Source organism: Pinus tabuliformis, chromosome 5_1 (genome assembly GCF_031772625.1).
Source record: "Pinus tabuliformis cultivar Carrire ecotype Pingquan chromosome 5_1, CPIR1, whole genome shotgun sequence".
Taxonomy (NCBI): domain Eukaryota; kingdom Viridiplantae; phylum Streptophyta; class Pinopsida; order Pinales; family Pinaceae; genus Pinus; species Pinus tabuliformis.
Window position 1 is genome coordinate 810,051,711 of NC_142305.1, and position 19,191 is coordinate 810,070,901.

Below are 19,191 nucleotides of genomic sequence, written 5' to 3' on the forward strand. Positions count from 1 at the left end.
GAACCAGCGACTACAACAGTTAAGTACCCATGCATTCTGATGGATGGTTGTTCCTTTATATGGACGTTGAAAATTTGGTGATGTATACATAATCGAGGTACAAGGAGAAAGTGCTCGGTTGGACCATAGATAGACTTCGTTGAACAGGAGGATCTTCATTCGACTATGCTACAGAAAATATATAAACGAAGACATCCACAAATGAAAATTAGAACAAGTTGGAGTTAAGAGGGAGTGTTAGAAAATGTAATTGCTACTTGTCTTATAGGTGTGTGTGATTATAAATTTAATTATTGCTTAGTTTCTTGGTCATTATTGGTAGAGCTCTTGGTTGTATGAAGAGGATTTTGTACTTATTACTTAGGAGGTTGTTATGCATAGTTGGTTGAGATATTTTCTCCAACTAGTTAGCTTCCTAGATTGGATTATGTTTGAGATATTCTCTCAATCGTGTGATTATGTCCAAAATAGTTTATCTATCTTGGGGCAGCATTTTATGTATTTATATTTGTACCATTATATTGTGGAATAGAGCACTCAGCAATTTGGTGTGTGTAATAAGGCCTACTCTCCTTGATTTAGCATTGTGAATATGAAATTTTTCTAATTAAATTGAAAAGCAAAAAGTGCATAACCGCTTTGAAATAAAACTCAGCCCTCTATCCCTGGCTACTCAAAGTATTTCGTGATATTTTGTGGAGGTTAAATCCCTATCAGCTATCTAATAATTATTGATAATTAAATTAAAATTTTGGAAACAATATTCTAAAATAAACACGCCTATCAATTTAACAAAAAGACTAATCAACTTGTCATTTAACAAACAAAAAAATGATTTATTATTGTTTCCACTTGAAAATAAAAAGAGGATTGCTAAAAAGAAGTCATTGATTCCTTTAACAATATTAACAATGCAAACACATCCACGCATTGTTGGACCATGAGTTTAATACTAGAGAAAAGAACTCCACAGACATCCTCCGAGTAAGATTACCATCTTTTACCAATAAAATTTAGGAAAAACAACCTTTCAAGATATGAGTCGTCTTGTTTTAATATTAATTAACTTCTTTCACAAAAGAGATGAAGATACTTGAACTTCAACTCAAGAGGTTGACTATGAAAATGCCCTAAATATGGTTGTTTCAGTTGGAATTGAAAAAAATCACATCCCTATGTAATCGGCCAACAAAAAGAGGACGCTATTCTACAAACATAATAGGAAAAATCAAAATCCAAGTTGGAACATAATGCAACCCAACAAAATATTCACAAGTTTCATCCAAATCCTTTCCCAACGCTCGAGTCAAAGGAAAATGCAATAAAATCATGCTTCTGTTGTGAACAAAGAACCACCAACACAAAAGCTTTTCCTCTTGATATACATGTATCGTAAATAAACGCTATGTAATATGGCAACACTTAGCATCAATATGAGAGCTCTTTTCAGAAATCTGACCTGGAATCACGCATGATAGACCAAAGACAAGAAATTGTAATTACATTGGGCAACTTTATAAGAAATTTTTTAAATAGTTATTTTCATAGGAATTTCATGTAAAATTGCATATAGAACGATAACATTAAAAGCCGAAACAATGCAGGCCCACATAAATTGATCAATCAAATAGATTTAACCCCACACAATATGAACAACATTCATCATATTGTGCCTCAAATTAAAACATAAATATTAGCCAAATCCCACCTCAGCACTGAAAATGTAGTTGTTAACCTTCTTAATAGTTACCAAAAGGAACATCAGGCAATGGAAAACTACACCTAATGCCAAAAGGTTGACTTTCTTCAGAAACTACCACATAAAAATGTTCCATATATAAATGTGAGAAATGTCCCAGGAAGTTTTGCTGGTGCATTTATGACTCGCATTGGCATTTATGTACTTCATTTCCTAAGAAGAAACTCTTTCTGCACATTTATAATCAACTTGATCAGCAACGCGGCACTAAATTTCCTTAGGCTAAAAAACCAAAGAAACACATTATATGCTTCAATAACACAGTCATATTAGCCTGATAATTAGATGGGAAAAAACAAGACACTGCCTCCTATACCTGCCTTAATTTTCTCTAAGAACATTTTTTTGGCATCTCTTCAAGACCTTTGCAACATATTGTATCATTTCGCATTTCTTGGTGTTTGCTAAGTAGAGGAAAGCATACCACCAGTTACAGTTTGTCGTATACAGCAGGAGAAATTAAAATGTAAGAGTTTTCATGCATAATTTGTATGGCAATTTCCAGCATCCAGCTACAAAATGAATGCCTATGGAGGGTTGTTCATTGGTTGCTCACGCATTTGCAGCAATTCTCCTAAGCTTTGACTTGAAGACTATTGATATAAAAGCCCATCCAAATATAAAATCAACGCATGGAATGCATCCTAACAACAATTCATGTTAAGGGATTTAAATATCGGAGACCCAACTATTCTCCAAGATTTTACAATTACATGTCTTTAAGTTGCAGGAATGGAATCAAGACAAAGAAAAATAAGAACTACATGCACCTCAACAAGTAAAATCAGTAATGAAAAAGCAAAAACATGAAATGCACACAATGTGGTACCAGAAAACCACAAAAGACATCTCAAATATATATTATATCCTGAATACTACTGGAATGCTTCAACAAGTACTTTGTCAAATTATATATGGCACACAAGAATACGTAAATTGTGAATTTAGCTTTTCAAATATTTAGGTTTGCTAATTGACTCGTGTAAAAGATCCCTTGGGCAGATTCAACCAACATTTTGGGAACTGAATTCTTGCACATTTTTAGCACTCGGGTCTCATAGTTTGTCATTACAATATACAGTTTATGCTAAATTTTTCTCCGGACTAAAATCTATTTTGAACTTTTTTGCCAATAATGGAGTGCAATCTATATCGTGACCTACACCATGTTTTATTACACACCAACCAAAGCGTCATGAATGATATAAACCCTATAGGAAAGCAGTCAAGGAGGTTTGCATGCAATGGATGGTTGAATTTGCATTCAGATTAGACAATAATGAACATGAGGCCCAAACCTATGGAAACACTACCTCTCTTACAATATTGAATTTCCTGAGATTAAACAAATGCTCTCCTGATAACAATTAATGTTTCCATTGGTTCTCAATGTCGCAACAAGGCACTTTTGAAACCATTCAACTGACCTTGTACAATGTATATATAAGTTGTATCGGTCATCTACAATGTAAGCAAGTGCAATATTTAATATGCTTTCACATCAAACACTTAAAAAGAAATTATTTAGTCAAAAGTTCCCTCTTACACTTCCTTTGACAAGGGACTGGAATACGATGTCACACACTGTGGATTGCTTCTATAACAAGTTTGTGTGATAGGCATTAAGACTCCAAGATTGTATATAAAGCAACAAGTCTACAATTATATTTTTTCATTGTTATCATTAGATTTCCAATAAATATGCACAATGACTGAAACAAAAATAAAATAATTGACTTTTGTAGATTACAAGAGTTTGTGAGAGACAGTAAAGCTTGTTGCAATATAATTTGAGAAACTCCCAGACTGAGAATACACAGAAGGGGAAATTCAGAGTAACATGAAGGGAACATAGAACGGAACATGATACAACATGAGACACGTATGACTATGCACACACATGGACACAGCCAGTTATAGTAGTAAATGATTGTACAGAAAAACATCTTTCAGACTCCATGGCAGAGATAATGCGAAACAGTAAGACTCACAAAGAATGTCTACCTCCATTAACTTCTGCAAGTCTCTTATTCAAAGTTAAGACTCACAAAGAATGTCTACCTCCATTATCTTCTGCAAGTCTCTTATTCAAAGTTCTTGCCATTTTCAAAAAGATGGAGAATTGAAGAGAACCATTAGGATATCGTCCTGTCCTGCCCTGTCCATGCAGACTCTCAATGGGCTAACAAACTTATTCTAATATTACTTCTTTATTTACTTACAAAATTCTTGCTAACATCTATCTCCCTTCCTAGATTTGGGCATCACGTTTCAGTTAAAGAGCTAATACAAGATCTTCAAAGAACATAAAAGAAAAGGAATTAACTGTGTGGGTAGCATATTCCATATAGGTAGCCCAGTTGGTTAAAGCCCCCCCTGCCAAGTCTTTGGCCCTCTGTCATGAGGCATGGGTTCAATTCTCTTTGGGTCCATCAGGGTTAGACTCCATCAACTGAGTTGGCTGGGCGTGAGACCCCTTTGGGTGGGCCCGCCTAGGGGTGTTACTGCGAAAAAAAATGCATATTCCATATAGGTAAGGACACCAGCGACATCTGCGGCTTGCCACAAGGATTGCAGCATCACTTCTAGAGGATGCAAACATTAAAAATTTAGCAGGACTAGAAAATTAGAAATAGGGTACGAAGAGGGAAAAACAAAGAAAATCCTATAGTTTGAACATCTGCCAAATAAAATGGTATACAAGTCCCAAAGAAAATGGCAATGCAAAGTTGGAGCTTTTGTTGGAGACGCCACTAATGAATTACCACTTCATTTGATATGCGAGAATAAGATTTCTTGAGTACATTAGTAGTTTTCAACATATTCATCTCATACTGAGCTTTGACAAAGTACACTCTTACCTCAGATTTCTACTCCGACATTTTTGCTTTCTCTTGATGCTTTGCCTTCAGTGATCTTCTCTTGATGTGTCTCAAGTCTCTGACAACTGATTTAGTACATTCATTCATTGTGTTAAGATTGAAGATGGAGTCTCCATGACCAAAATATTTTTCTAAAATGTAATAGTATATGCAAGAATTTACAAATCTTAAGCCCACTAATGAAACCTAATAATCTAGCCTAAGTTATTATTTGAACACAACACCATATAAAAGAAAAAGATTGCTTTCTATATCTGTCGGGCCAGGTGAGGTAACTCCCAAAACTTGAATGAGTTTCCATTAACCAAGCACACATATATACAAAGATGTTGTGACGTTTCATTTCAACTTCCAAAACATTTTGTATTTTCATATTTACGTATTTACAAAATACTTACAATTTCACCCAATCCCTAAGGATTAGATATCTAACATTCCTCCCTTTAATCTAAAGAGGTGTTAGTGAGCCCAAGCATCGTTCTGAATTTTTCAAATTTTTCTCTTCCAAGTGCCTTGGTGAAGATGTTTGCAATTTGCTCATTTGTGAAACAATGCCTTAGATAAACAGTCTTGAATCTTGATCTCTACATGATAATGAATCATGTGACACTTTGTATTGATGTGTTTGCTTCAATCGTGAAATCCGAGATCCTTGGCCAACTTGATTGTAGAAGTATTGTCAATCAAAAGACGAGTAGAATTCAATTGTTTCTCCTGCAAGTCTTCAAGAATTTCCCTGAGCCACGCAATCTCCTTTTTTGCTTCTACCACTGCCACATATTTCGTATATGTCATGGAATCTAGTTTGCAACTCCTGATCCAAGACTCGTAAGATAGCCTAAAGAAGATACTCCATTTTCCTTGTCTCCGTAAAAGTTTCAATCGGAATCTCCAATCAAACTGAAGTCATCCACCTGTAAATATTTGAGTCTAAAGTATTGAGTTCTTTTCAAGTACTTTAGAACTCTTTTCGCAGCAGACCAATGTCGTTCCAACGATTCCATAAATCTTTTGAGAGACTTCCATAAGTGTGCATAAATCTGAAAAGATTCCAACAACAAATAAAATATTTGGCTTGGTAGTGGTGAGGTAGATAAGACTTCCCACGAGCTACATGTACTTGGTTGCATCCTCAAATTCACTCCCTTCTTCTGATGTGACCTCCAGATTCTATTCCATCATAGTCGATAAAGGATTGCATTCAACCATGCCAAACTTGTTCAACAATTGTCCAATGTACTTCTTTTGAGAGAAAAATAAATACTTTGAATATTGGGTCACTTCAATGCCCCAGCAGTACTGAAGGTCTAGATGCAATATAGTTTTCATTGTTCCCTATCATTAATAGATCATCTACATAAAGCACAAGATATACAATAGTTTTGCAAACTTTCTTGGCAAACAGAGTTGCATCATCAAGATTAAAGTGTTTGATATCCAAAAATGCTTAATTAGCTTTCATACCAAGTTCGTGGTGCTTGCTTTAGGCCATATAAGGGTTTGATAAGTTTACATGCTTTCTATTCTTTTCCCTTTACAACAAAACCTTTTGATTGAGCCATGAAGGCATTTTCTTTCAAGTCTCCATTTAAGAAAGCAGACTTCACATCCATTTGATGAACTTTCCATCCATTCTGAATTGCCAAGGCAAAGAGAGTCTGGATGGTGGCCCATTTTACTACGGGAGAAAAGTCTCTTCATAATCAACACCTTTCTGTGCAAATCCTTTTGTCACGAGCCTTGCTTTGTGCTTGTCAAGTGAACCATCTAATTTATACTTGTTCTTGTAGACCCATTTGCAATCAATTGGTTTGGTTCCAAATGGAGGGTCCACCAAATTCCATGTTCCATTCTTTATGAGAGTGTCATCCTCACTCTACATTGCTTCTTTCCATTCATCATGAGAACCAACTTCTTAAAAAGGAAGTTGGTACAAATTTAGTAGATAAATTCAATTCACAATCATATGAATCATCCATGTCATCTACATCAACTAAATCAAAATTATATGCATCACCTCCCTCTTGTCTGGTCAAACTTTTAGTTCTTATCTTTCTAGCCTCAACAAGATGAACACTTTCAAATGTTTTGGTGAGCCGTTTTGGGGAACCTTTCTAAGATGGTCTAGGTTGCTCCACTAAGTGAGATGGGGTTGTGTCAACATTTAGCCTTCAGATCCTTTCAATCACATCACTCAAAGGGTCTTCCTGATATGAAGAAGTGGCTAGGACTTCAGGAGGGGGGGACAATGCTTCAAAAGAAGATTTCAATAGATTGATCCAAGATAGGGATCCCCCCTTCAAGATGTGGTATCTCATTATCAAAGTCATGATATAATTTTGCATGATTAAATCTATCCAAACAATCAAGTCGTAGTTGAACAATGTTGTCAGTCTTAGAAGGTTCAAGGAAAATCACATCTCCAAACAGAATAAACTTCTTGTTTACCTCATCATAAAGATGATATGCCTTGGTGGTGTCTGAATACCCCAAGAATATGCACTTGCAACTTCTTGCATCAAGCTTGCTTCTTTTTTCCTTAGGAATCAAGGCATAGCAAGTGGAAACAAAGACCCTAAGATGTCTTACCAAACAAATGTGGCCATACCACATTTCATAAGGAATCTTATTTCTGAGAGCATGAGATGGACATTTGTTTTTCACATATACTACACATAGAACCACATCAGCCCACAACATCAACTTTACATTTCTGAAAAACAACATTGAGCAAACCATATCCAATCTAGTCCTATTCATTCATTCAACTACATTATTTTATTGAGGATTGTATGGAACAGTTGTTTGATGTTGAATCCCATGTTGGCGAAGATAGCTTTCAAATTCATTAAAGGTATATTCTTTTAAATTATTGTTAAATTTTATGGTATGTTCTATGCTTGCAACAATTACTTCAATGTCTTATCATCATTGATAGTAATTGTAGATAGAACATCAACAATACATACAAGAAGATATGAGATGATTTGATTACAATTGAGGGTCCCAATTATATACCTAGGTAGGTACCCATTCACGAATGGTCATGTCCTTAGAGACATGACTCTTCAACACTAATTATTAGTTAATTATTCATTATTTATGATTGTTATTATTTATAGTTATTTATATTATTTTTATATATATTTTATTCATAACAGGCTTCTAGGAAGGGGAATTAGCCCCTAGTTTCACTCTTTAACACTCCCTCTCAACTAGGGAGGAATTCCACCTGTCAACATCCATCCATTGCTATGCCATCGTGTCCATCATGTGCCATCTTTGCAACTTGTCTCGTCTCTGTTGAAGATTGATATCATAGTCCACTAAGAAAGGATTGAAAGAGGGTGGGTCACAAGACCCTGCCATCCTCGCCAAAATGACAGAGGCAAGTCCTCATGTCCAGGGATAGAACCCCTACCAGGCTTGATCCTTAGTGATCAAGCTATTGAACATCATGCATCCTAGTCATAGGGAATACAGTAGTACCTAACACGTCTGTCGGTAGTACTAATTAACCCTAACCACTTTTCCCAACTCATTGGCCAGATGAGAGGTACTTCCCAAGAGTCCCAGACTGCAAGGGTAGGATGTATGTTGGGGTATCCACAAGGGAAGGTGAACTACTCACCCTATTCTCATATAGCGTACTTCATAGGGGAAGGTGAACCACTCACCCTGTACTCATATAGCTCCAAGAAGTAACCCAAACCCCCAGGAGCTCACAGAGCTCAATGTCCAACTTAATCAAGATCCCTCCATATAGGGAATGTTGCTCTCTAAAGGCTAAGAAATTTGCCTTCCTTAAAGCTTTGTGAGGATATCAATAACTTGACCATCCATCCATGGGAGCCTCAGTGCTCCTCCCAGCAGCATATAGATGTATGACGGCACACAGCTCACTGAATAGCTTCTTCAAAATACACTATCTTACAACTAGCCATTCTAGCAGTAGTGATTTTAGTAATCCTTTGTTTCTTGTACATCCAAGATACCAAATCAAAACCATGTTAAAGAAAATATTTAACTAGCCTTACTCCCTCTCACTCATGGAGACCACAACCCTAAGCTTGTCTAATTCATGAAGATGCCCCAATGCTTTCATACGATCAGACTCTCTTTCGTTTAAGGTTCATGTTGTAATACAAAGGAGACTTCAAACAAGATTGTAGTGAGATGCGTAGCTCTCATTCCAATGATTCGAGACACCGTCGATATTTAAACTTAGTTCTCACATTATAGTATGTTATGCATGGAAACCTTTATCAAGCTAGGAACCAAGTAATATGTCAAGTTGAAAGCTCTTCAATCTTGTCACCTCTTTATTGCCAATGCCACTTAAGGTTTATGAAAGAGGGTCTTAACCAATCTTATTTGAGCAAACTGACTTCAAAAGACATATGCTTGAATCATAGACTTTCAATTATGCCTTATTCCATATTGACAGATATAGTCTTCAAGAGCATTCAAAATTACTATTAGCAGATACATACTTTATATTTCGGTAATTAGACATATTTACCAGTAGTTACTGCCCACCATAATTTATGGAATTCTTTGCATTCTTTATATTTCGGTAATTAGACATATTTACTAGGAATTATTGTCCACCATAATTTATGGAATTCTTTGCATTCTTTATATTTTGGTAATTAGACATATTTATCGAGAATTACTGCCCACCATAATTTATGGAATTCTTTGCATTCTTTATATTTTGGTAATTAGACATATTTACCAAGAATTACTGCCCACCATAATTTATGGAATTCTTTGCATTCTTTAGGTAGGAGTAAAAATTAAATATGTTGTACGTAAAGATTGTAACAACCCCAAAAATTTTAACACTCCGTTGAGGCCTTTCTCCACCAAAGCTCTGATACCATGTTAAATTTTATGGTATGTTCTATGCTTGCAACAATTACTTCAATGTATTATCATCATTGACAGTAATTGTAGATAGAACATCAACAATACGTACAAGAAGATATGAGATGATTTTATTACAATTGAGGGTCTCAATTATATACTTGTAACAACCCCAAAAATGTTAGCACTCCATTGAGGCCTTTCTCCACCAAAGCTTTGATACCATGTTGAATTTTATGGTATGTTCAATGCTTGCAACAATTACTTCAATGTATCATCATCATTGACAGTAATTGTAGATAGAACATCAACAATACATACAAGAAGATATGAGATGATTTTATTACAATTGAGGGTCTCAATTATATACCTAGGTAGGTACCATTCACGAATGGTCATGTCCTTGGAGACATGACTCTTCAACACTAATTATTAGTTAATTATTCATTATTTATTATTGCTATTATTTATAGTTATTTATATTATTTTTATATATATTTTATTCATAACAGGCTTCTGGGAAGGGGAATTAGCCCCTAGTTGCACTCTTTAACAATTATCGAAACAAAGGAAACCAAATATGTGATTGTGCATCATTTTCAATCCATACATGAAAGTTTCTGAAAGTTTGAAAAGCATGTGATTTACTTTTCAACAAATATACCCAACACATCCTTCAATAAAAGTCATCGTATATTTATTTCCATTTGCAGAAGAAACAAGCATAAGGCCACAAAATTCAAAATGAATCACTGCAAGTTTTCCATGTGCTCTAGAAGCATAATCATGAAATGGTTATTTTCTATGTTTTCTTAGGATACAAGCATCACATTGTTTCAGTTTCCTAGGAATAATTGGCAAACTAAAAACCCCATTCTTTTTCAGCAAACGAACACTGTCATAATCAAGATGTCGAAATCTTGCATGCCATAGAAGACTAGATGGCAATGTACCTTCATTGTGCTAAGAGAGGTATGCAAAGTTCTTTGCATGAGTAGATGTTCCTTCCAACTTCAGCAATCTTTCCTCCTCTACTCCAGTCATGACAATTGTGTTGTCAAATGCTTTCCTTATCTCTACTTTCCCATCAAACATATGAATAGAGTAGCCTTGCTAGCAAATGTGAACAAGGCATAGAAGATTTCTCCATAGCTCTAGAAAGTAGAGTACATCATGCAAAAGAAAATCAGGAAGTCAAGGCAATTTAAGCCTACTAGTGCCAAGTCCAAAGGGCTTGAAACTTTACTTGTCTGCAAAATACACTGTGATGTCTACATTGTCACTGAAATCTTCAAAGAAATCTTTCTGAAAGGTTATATAGCAAGTTGCACCTATATCATGCAGTCATGCATCTCTCCAAGAAGCAAATGAAGTGTCAGACAAATCTTCAATTACTCCAACATTGCTATGAGCAACAATATAATGAGCAGATACATGTGCTTTACCTTTCACTGGATCTAAAAATCTACCTTTGTCTTCTTTCTGGTTTCGACTCTCTTTGATTCTTTCCCAAGGAATTTTGCATGTCACATCATGTCCATCTCTATCGTAGTGAATGCAATGAAGATTAGGTCTTTCTCATTGATGATGTTTAACCCCCTACCTCTAAAATTCTTTCTTTCGCATCCTCTTCTATTGCCATTTATTTTAGGAGAATCATGTGATTGATCTTCCCTTTCTCAGCAAGGCACATAACTTCTTTAGGGAACCGAGTTGTTGTCTTCCTCTTCTTGAAAGCTTTCTCTCATTCTACAAACTTCTCCACCATGATGTCAAAAGTAATAGACTTGAGTTGTACACTAGCATGCAAGGATTCAAAATAATGAGCGTATCTAGGGTAGAGAGCCTTGATGAAGGTTGTGAGAGGATGTCCATATTAACTCTAATGGCATCCACATCATGCATTATGGCTCTAATTTCAAAGACTAGGGCTAGGGGATCATCGTCTTTCAACTCAAGGTTGAAGAGTTTGACCATCAATTGAACAACCTCCAATTCTAACGTGAGTCATATCGATCTTTCAACTTCTTTAATGCACCATAAGAATTTGTAATTGAAACTATATGACAACTCACTTTTTCACTTACAAAAGCAAAAATCAGGGCATAGGTTTTGTTGTCCTTGTTCTCCCAAAGGCTAGCTCTTTATTTGATGTGGACTTGGTAGGGGCTTTATCCTCCTCTCCTTCATAGATGCCTTTCCATAAGCCATTAAACATGAAGGTATGTTTGATCTTTCTTGACCATTCCTTGTAGTTCTCTTTCCTAGTCAGTGTTACTCCGACAATGGAGATGAGAGAACGCACCTTCAAGATGAGCTCAAAGCACCATCCGGTATCCTTGAACTTGGAGTGGTTTCTATCTTGGGTGCACTGTCACTTTGCCTAAAAACACCATTAATGTGGCAAAATCAGGGATTATCTAGACAAACATATTGTACTTAGATATTGAAATTTCTATATAAATATTATTAATAGCCTTTTTTAGCTCCAAATCAAAACAAAAAACGCAGACTTCCAAAACTAATAATTTCAAAAACTACTAATGGTGAATATGTTTGCAAATCTAGCTCAAAATGGTACGAGGAGATCGATCTTAACACTTATGAAGGCGATAATGCCCTCCGCATTTAGGTTATTTTGGAAACAAATGCAAATATTTTTGTATCAGTTTGAAGGTATGCTAGCAATGGCAATGTCAATGATGTCAATGTAGTGACAAATGCAGAGTGAGCATTGGAAGTGTCGTGATTTGTGCACAGTGTATATTTCACATTTGAATTGTCGTGATTTGTGCGCAATGTATTTCGCATTTGGCTTGCAAGTAGTGACAAAACTCTCGCATCCCTAGGCAACGTCCATCTCAAAACCTGAGAGGAGCTAACTCTTTTTGTAGCTTTCCACAATGCATGGCCAATGCTAGGGCCAACAGGTGCTACGAATTCAAGCCAAAGAGTCGAGCATGGTGTTTAGCCTTCCAATCTGCAACAAGTTAGGGAAGAGCCAATGATGGTAGAGAGGTGAGTCCATTATCATAGAAGAGAATGAGTTTTGCAAGGAGCATTAGGTTCCATGAACATTTAGGGAGATACCATGGTATCGCATAGCAAGGAAACGCGATTAGGGTTTTCTTAGCAAAGAGAATAAACAACTATGACAAGACAAAATGGCAGAAAAATAGAGAGACGGGTCTATGTAGGAGGAAAAGGACTTACACTGAGTGACAAAAGTGCCTAAATTTGGTTCTGATACCATGTCATGACAAGTGAGGTATCTCCCAAAATTTGAATGAATTTCCATTAACCAAGCACACATATACAATGATGTCGTGACCTTTAATTTAAACTTCAAGGTTTGATGTCTTCCTATTCTAACATTTTATATTTTTCATATTTACAAAGTATTTACAATTTCACCCAATCCCTAAGGATTAGGTGTCTAACATTATCCAATCACTCCATCATGCCTTGTTTGCCTAGGGATGTCTTTGACAACAATTTTCAATGATTGCTAAATTGTGGGCATTATGGGCCAAGGAAGGATCTTAGTGGAATGATAATTTGTTTAGTGCTTCTCAGCAGCAAGATTCTATTTCGAATTCAAATCCCTAACAAGATAAAATATCTTGATTGTATAAAGAGAAATTTGAGGTAAGCCTTGTCTTAAGAAAATGTACCTTTTTGCTGAGGACTTCCTCAACATTGACCAAACAATGAATTACTAGATCTGCCCTCTAGGGGCAGTATCCTGGTTTCAAATCCAAATCCATATCTAGCTTGGATCCATCCCTTGTTTGGAAACGCTCGAGGATTTGCTTGGAATAAGTATACAAACTCACACGGAAATTGCTAAAAAGTCATTTTTTTCCAAAAAAAACTATACCTCCTATTATGGAATCTCTTAATTATCTAAATGGAGAGGAGATTTTAATACTTCTAGGAAATAAATTAAACAAGAGCATGAGTATCTTAAGGTCTCTATGGGTAATCTACTCTCAAATCAAACCAAATGTTGCTTCATATACATGGTTCAAGTAAAACTCAAAAGTTCTCATTTACTATGTTGCTTGAATTCAAATTATACCCTTATAGAACAAATAACAAACCACTATTGTTGTGCCACTTCAATTGGCTACTGAGTTTAGTCTGGACACCACAAAACATGCATATTTAAAGGCATAGATATTGAGAGATGGCAATTGTGATGGAAATTGCTTCAATGTCCTTATGACAGGTAAGATAAAATAACTTTATTAATGTACGACAAATGACCACAAAAGTAGGCCAATGGGACTAAAGAGTACAACCAATATGAATACGATGTGGGAGTGTTAGTGAAACTCCTAGAAAATGCCAAAAATAATACAACGAAAGAACCCTACATATATGTATAACACTGTGACGAAGGTATGGTGATATAAAACATTAAGTGAGTTTCTCCAAGATTGGAAAGGTGGACAACCCAACACAAGAACTTGTCAAGAGAGAGAGAGGGAGACTAGACAATGGGGTCGATGATGTCAAGATCTCCTGAGTCTGATGGTTGAGGGCGAGAGGGGAAAACTAGGCATTGGCTCATTGTCGAAGTCTTTTTGAACCATTGAGGAGCCTGGTTTCCTACTCCTAACATCCAAGGTGGAATGAAGGAAACTCATAATAAATCTTTGGTTGCTCCTCTGGATTTGGGAGGTAGTATAACAATGGGGCATGCTCTACTTTGGATCCATTGGAGTTGATCTCTCTAATGCTCCAAGAATGTGTGGCCTTATGCATGTTCTCACATCTCTGAACCGATCTTGATAACATCAAGTGGTCTCCCAGAGGAGGAGGCTGAGGAGAAACCCGAGGTCTCACCATCCTACTACCTAGTGCGCTATGGAACTCTATCTGTCGTTTGTTGCTCTGGTCTAATGGATCAACAAGGAAATATGAAGTAATCGTTCTAGTCATTCAGGGCATGGCATGGCATGCAATTTGAGATCTATGGTTGAAAATCTCCCTAGTGAAGAGAACTAAGCATCATAGATCTTGTTACCAGAAGAAAGTAGAGAGGGAGCCTTCTGATTCGCTATAGAGGCAATGATAATGTTCATTGATCTCATAGTATAAGGGACTTCAAAAAATGAGGTGCATCTCTTTCACCAACTCCTAAAGGTGGCACACCTAGAAAATCCTATCAAATCGTGGTATATGGTGATATGTCTCTATTCAAAAACGATGGGAAGTGACATGGAGCTATTCCAAAGGGATCCTAAGCGAGTGCACCCAATGTTTGCTTGTATACGAGGGTTGATGATCATGCCATCACACAACTCCAAAAAGTGTTATAGGAAGAAAGACATCTTTGAGCCCAGGCTTGTCGAGGGTGAGATCCAAGTGACTTGAATGTACACTCTACAGATATCATGTCTAACAGCTTGGTTCAATACCCATCTAGTCGACAAGATATGATGTGGCTCATCAAGGGAGAATCTAAACAAGGGAAGGTGTTAAAATTGGCAACTAGGGCCAAACTCTTGGCAGCTGATATTTTTCTTGGATCCCTCTCATCGAGAGGTGTAGGATTGATCTAAAGATCATCTGATCCCGACAAGTATTCATGGAGATATGAATTTATTAGTGTTATGGGACAATTCGTCAAGGTCGACTAGCGACCAAATAAACCCCACTTGTGCTCAACATTTTAGTATAAATAAATGTGGCCTTCAAGTCATTTCTAAACACACTTGGGATCTCTTCCTCTCTACTTGTCTTTGGGTTTTAGTAGGAGAAGAGATCCTAAGGGATAACGCTGCCCTAATGGAGAAAGGCTCTACGTTGCCCTAATGAAGAAGCCCTAACGCAGTTAATCAAAGAAGGCTCTACGCAGTCAAAGGGAGACCCTCACCGATGTCATGAAGGAGATTGAAGTAGGCACCCTTGCTGTCCTATAAGGGTTTACTATATGCCCTAAACTGCTATGCGTTCAAGCCCTAGCCCTAGCCGCAAGTCTAAAGGGAGATCTTTGTTTTGAGGCCACAACTCGGGAGGCTAGGGCAGCATGGGTTGGAGGATTGTTTCATGGGTTGAAGAAAGTCCGAAGTCTATTGTAGGAAGTCGTGATGCTTGTTGTGCTAGGGCGAGGCCTTGGGAGCTGAACGCTAGCTTGTTTAAAGGCTAACGGATGGTTTGTATCATTGTTGGAAGGTGTCGTGAGCAGTGGTAGTGTTGTTTGGTAGGCCACGTGTCATACCACTACAACAAACCTAGCATGGGTAGATTTGAGGGTTGTCTTGAGCCCTTATCTTCAACGTGGAGGAGGAGCATCTCTCCTTGCCTAGTCCGCAGTTTTTGAAGGGTTGTTCGAGGACTGTTGAGAGGAACTTAGGGCTGTAGCAGTATGCCCAAGTGCCCTAAACAGAACAGTCAGGAACAGCAAAGTGTCAAGCAAATTTGAAGCAGTGTTAGAGGTGCATTGGGTCAAGGATATTGACCAAATTTGGATCAGACTTGGAACAGCCTATGGGAGCCACATGTTGGGTCAACATGGAGTGATGAATACACCAAAGGAGTGCAGCCTGATGTGATGAATGTTGTGACATAGACAGCATAGTATATGACAACTGTATACATAGTATAGAATAGTGCTATCAACATACAGTGATGGGTAGCAATGCAGCACAATGTAAAAAGGGTGCAGCATGGTATGATGCATAGTACATCTCTATGTATGATGCAGCTATATGGTTGGATGCTACACGTCTTCATGCAGTAGTTAAATACAGTGAGCTTATACATGGGACAGCTGCAATGACACTAGGACAGCTGCAAGTGGGACAGTTGCAAGCTTGGTGACACATGGGACAACTGCAACATGGGACGGCTGCAAGCATGAAGAATCATGGACAGTAGCAGCATCGTAAAGCATGGACAGCAGCAAGTACAGTGCAGCAAGTACATTGGGACAGCAATAAGCATGGTGCAGCAGTGGCACTATGTACAGCAGTGCTAAACACTGGGACGGCAGTAGCGTGAGGTCCAGCATTGTGATGATGGGTGCAACATGGTGTAGCACAGTGAGGTGCAACATGATGACAAGATGCAGCACTATGATAAGTGAAGGAGTCGCCTTGGAGAATCAGTTGAAGCAGCATGTCTTCAATTGATCTCATGTGTCATCATTCTAGGAGATGATCTATACTCTTATCTAGATAAGTCAAAGTGTTGACTTTTGTTGTAAATGTACTATCTCTATCTCTCTTTCACTCTGCTGAACTATTGAAGATCGTATAAGAAGAATTGACGAAGTGTTTCCCCACATTGGGTTTTGTCCCTGGCTAGCGCCACATCTTGTGTCCTCTTGTCTTGGCTTGTCTTCTGTGATTTATATTTATGTTCTATCTGCAATTTACTTTAACGCTGATGTGATTGCTAATCTGGAAAAGATATTGAGCTAACTGTGAATATTGAAATAAATTGCTCTAGCACAGGACATACCTAAATTTAACATGGTATCAAGGCTGAGGTGAAGACAATGCACAAGCAAGAGTGAAAGAGCAATCACCGAAGATAGTTGGGAAAGGACAAAAGGATCAATGGATTCCTCATCCCTCTACAAATTCACCAAGGGTGAAGTTAAAGCAGAGTATATTATGGCGCAGCGGAAGCTTCTTATGGCCTACCTACAAATCACTTCAATGGGAAGTCCGGATCTCAGGGTGAAAGGAAAGGCAGATGCCTTGCCTATAATAAGTTCGTCCATTATGCGAAGGAGTGTCCAAATGGTTGGGACACATCTCTTGATGAAGATAACAATCATTCCAGGGACATCTTCAATGATCAGAGGAATGACAGGTAATGCAGGTCATCAAGGAAACGGCCGACTCTTCAGAGAAAGCAAGGAACCCCAAGTATGAAGAATTAAATGTTGTTTCTGATAAGATAAAGAAGTGTTATCTTGTATTGGCCCTCTCCTTCAGATTCTTTGGGAATCTGGCTTATTGATTGTAGTGCTTCAAAGGCACTCCATCAGATAGAAGGGTGCTCTCTCTAATTGATAGAGATTGAAACAATCGTGGGATTATACTTGGAGTCGATGCCACCTATGCCGGAAAGGGTGTAGGAAATGTTACCCCTCAACTGAATAGGAGTAACTCGATTCATCTACAAAATCTCTTTTATGTACTTGATCGCAAGAAGAACCTGGTGTCCATTTCGGCAATGGAAGTCAAAGGTTACAGGGAAGCATTCATCGATGGAAAGGTACGTGTTTGAAAATACAATTTTCAAAAGATGCTTTTTCTCATGGGTTCAGGGTTGGCAATTTGTATCAAGTTACAGGGTGGTCCATTAGGGATCATGTCAATTGACATATCTCATCTATAACATCGGAGGTCTACTTATGGGGCCCTACCCAATGTAAGTCAGATGGTGACAGGGATGCATAAATTCAAGAAGAGCATGAAGGTACATGTCTGAGATGTACCGAAGGAGAATCCTACAAGGGGACCATTCCCCTCATGTAGCAAGTCCATAGGTTTGGAACAACCCGAGGAGTTTGAGATTCATGATTGGGAATCTCATGTATAAAGGTGGAATAAAGCCATCTATGGCTTGAAGCAAATCACCATGGGTTTGATATGAGAGGATTGATAGCTGTTAGATGAAGCTGAGATTCACTAAGAGTGAAGTTGATCCAAACCATTGTTTGAAGGTTGTAGATGATAGACCTCTCATACCGGCACCTTCTAAGAACGATCTATTTTGGATAGGTGCTAACCTCTCACTTGAGAAGTAAGAGGGAGTTGGATTCCGGATGTGGAATGGTAAACTGCAAGCCTGTGACTACCTCGAGGATCTTAACTTGCATCGATGTTCTTGGTGAACTTCCATCCGGATATATGTTTTGCAGTTAGCATGGTGAACTCATATTTGGTTGAGCCTCACTGGATTGGTGCCAAGAATCTTCTGAGATATCTTCGGCGCACAATCTCTCATGGATTGAGATACACTACCGGAAATATGAAGCTGCATGATTATTCGATTGTTGACTGGGCAGGCAGTGTGGAGGATCACTAGAGCACTTCTCGGTGCTGGTTCTCTTTGGATTCTGCTTCGATATCATGGATGCGCAGGAAGCGGAAGTCGATTGCTATAAGCACCACCGAGACCGAATACATAGCTACGAGTATGATCTCGTGTGAAGCTGCCTGGTTGTGGAAGCTCTTTAGTGAGTTGTTTGTACACATGATGAATACCATTGTGATCCTCTGTGACAACCAGGGGGGATTTGATTGTTGAGGAATCCCGTATTCGATGATTGCTCAAGCAAATAGACATCAGATACTACCTTATCTGGGATATGGTAAGTCGAAGAGCGAGGAGGCTCCATCGCATTAACACTGATGTACAGGTCGCAGACATTTTGTCAAAGCCCCCGGGAAAGGTCAAACATGTGACTTTCCCGAAGGACTAGGAGTCGTTGAGAGACCACCTTAAAAAGGTCCTGCATGTTTCATGCATTGAGCTCTAGGAGCTCTGGGGGCTTGGGTACTTACTGGAGCAACACACGACCATAGGGTGATTCACCCTCCCCTAATGGTGCGCTGTGTACAGGGTAAATGGCGACCTTTAGACAGGATGATTAGTTCTCCTGTGGGATAGGATGATTAGCTCTCTGGTCGAGGCATCCTACCCATGCAAACT

The 19,191-nt window shown here is 38.0% G+C and overlaps 1 protein-coding gene across 4 annotated transcripts in view; it reads right to left on the minus strand.

Annotated features, from left to right (window-relative positions):
- Positions 1-1,578: 1,578 nt before the first annotated feature.
- The window catches only part of LOC149167398 (Ribosomal protein L31), a 48,787-nt gene continuing 31,174 nt past the window's right edge, over positions 1,579-19,191 (minus strand). Inside the window, exons 2-3 of one of the 4 annotated variants that reach the window (XR_016260922.1) lie at positions 4,621-4,706; positions 1,579-1,929 (exon numbers count right to left, since the gene is read on the minus strand). The gene's annotated coding sequence lies outside the window, so the exon portion shown is untranslated. Of the gene's footprint in view, positions 4,345-4,620; positions 4,707-19,191 lie in introns of all 4 variants that reach the window. The other 3 variants (XR_016260924.1, XR_016260923.1, XM_089432970.1) reach the window with 3 other exon arrangements.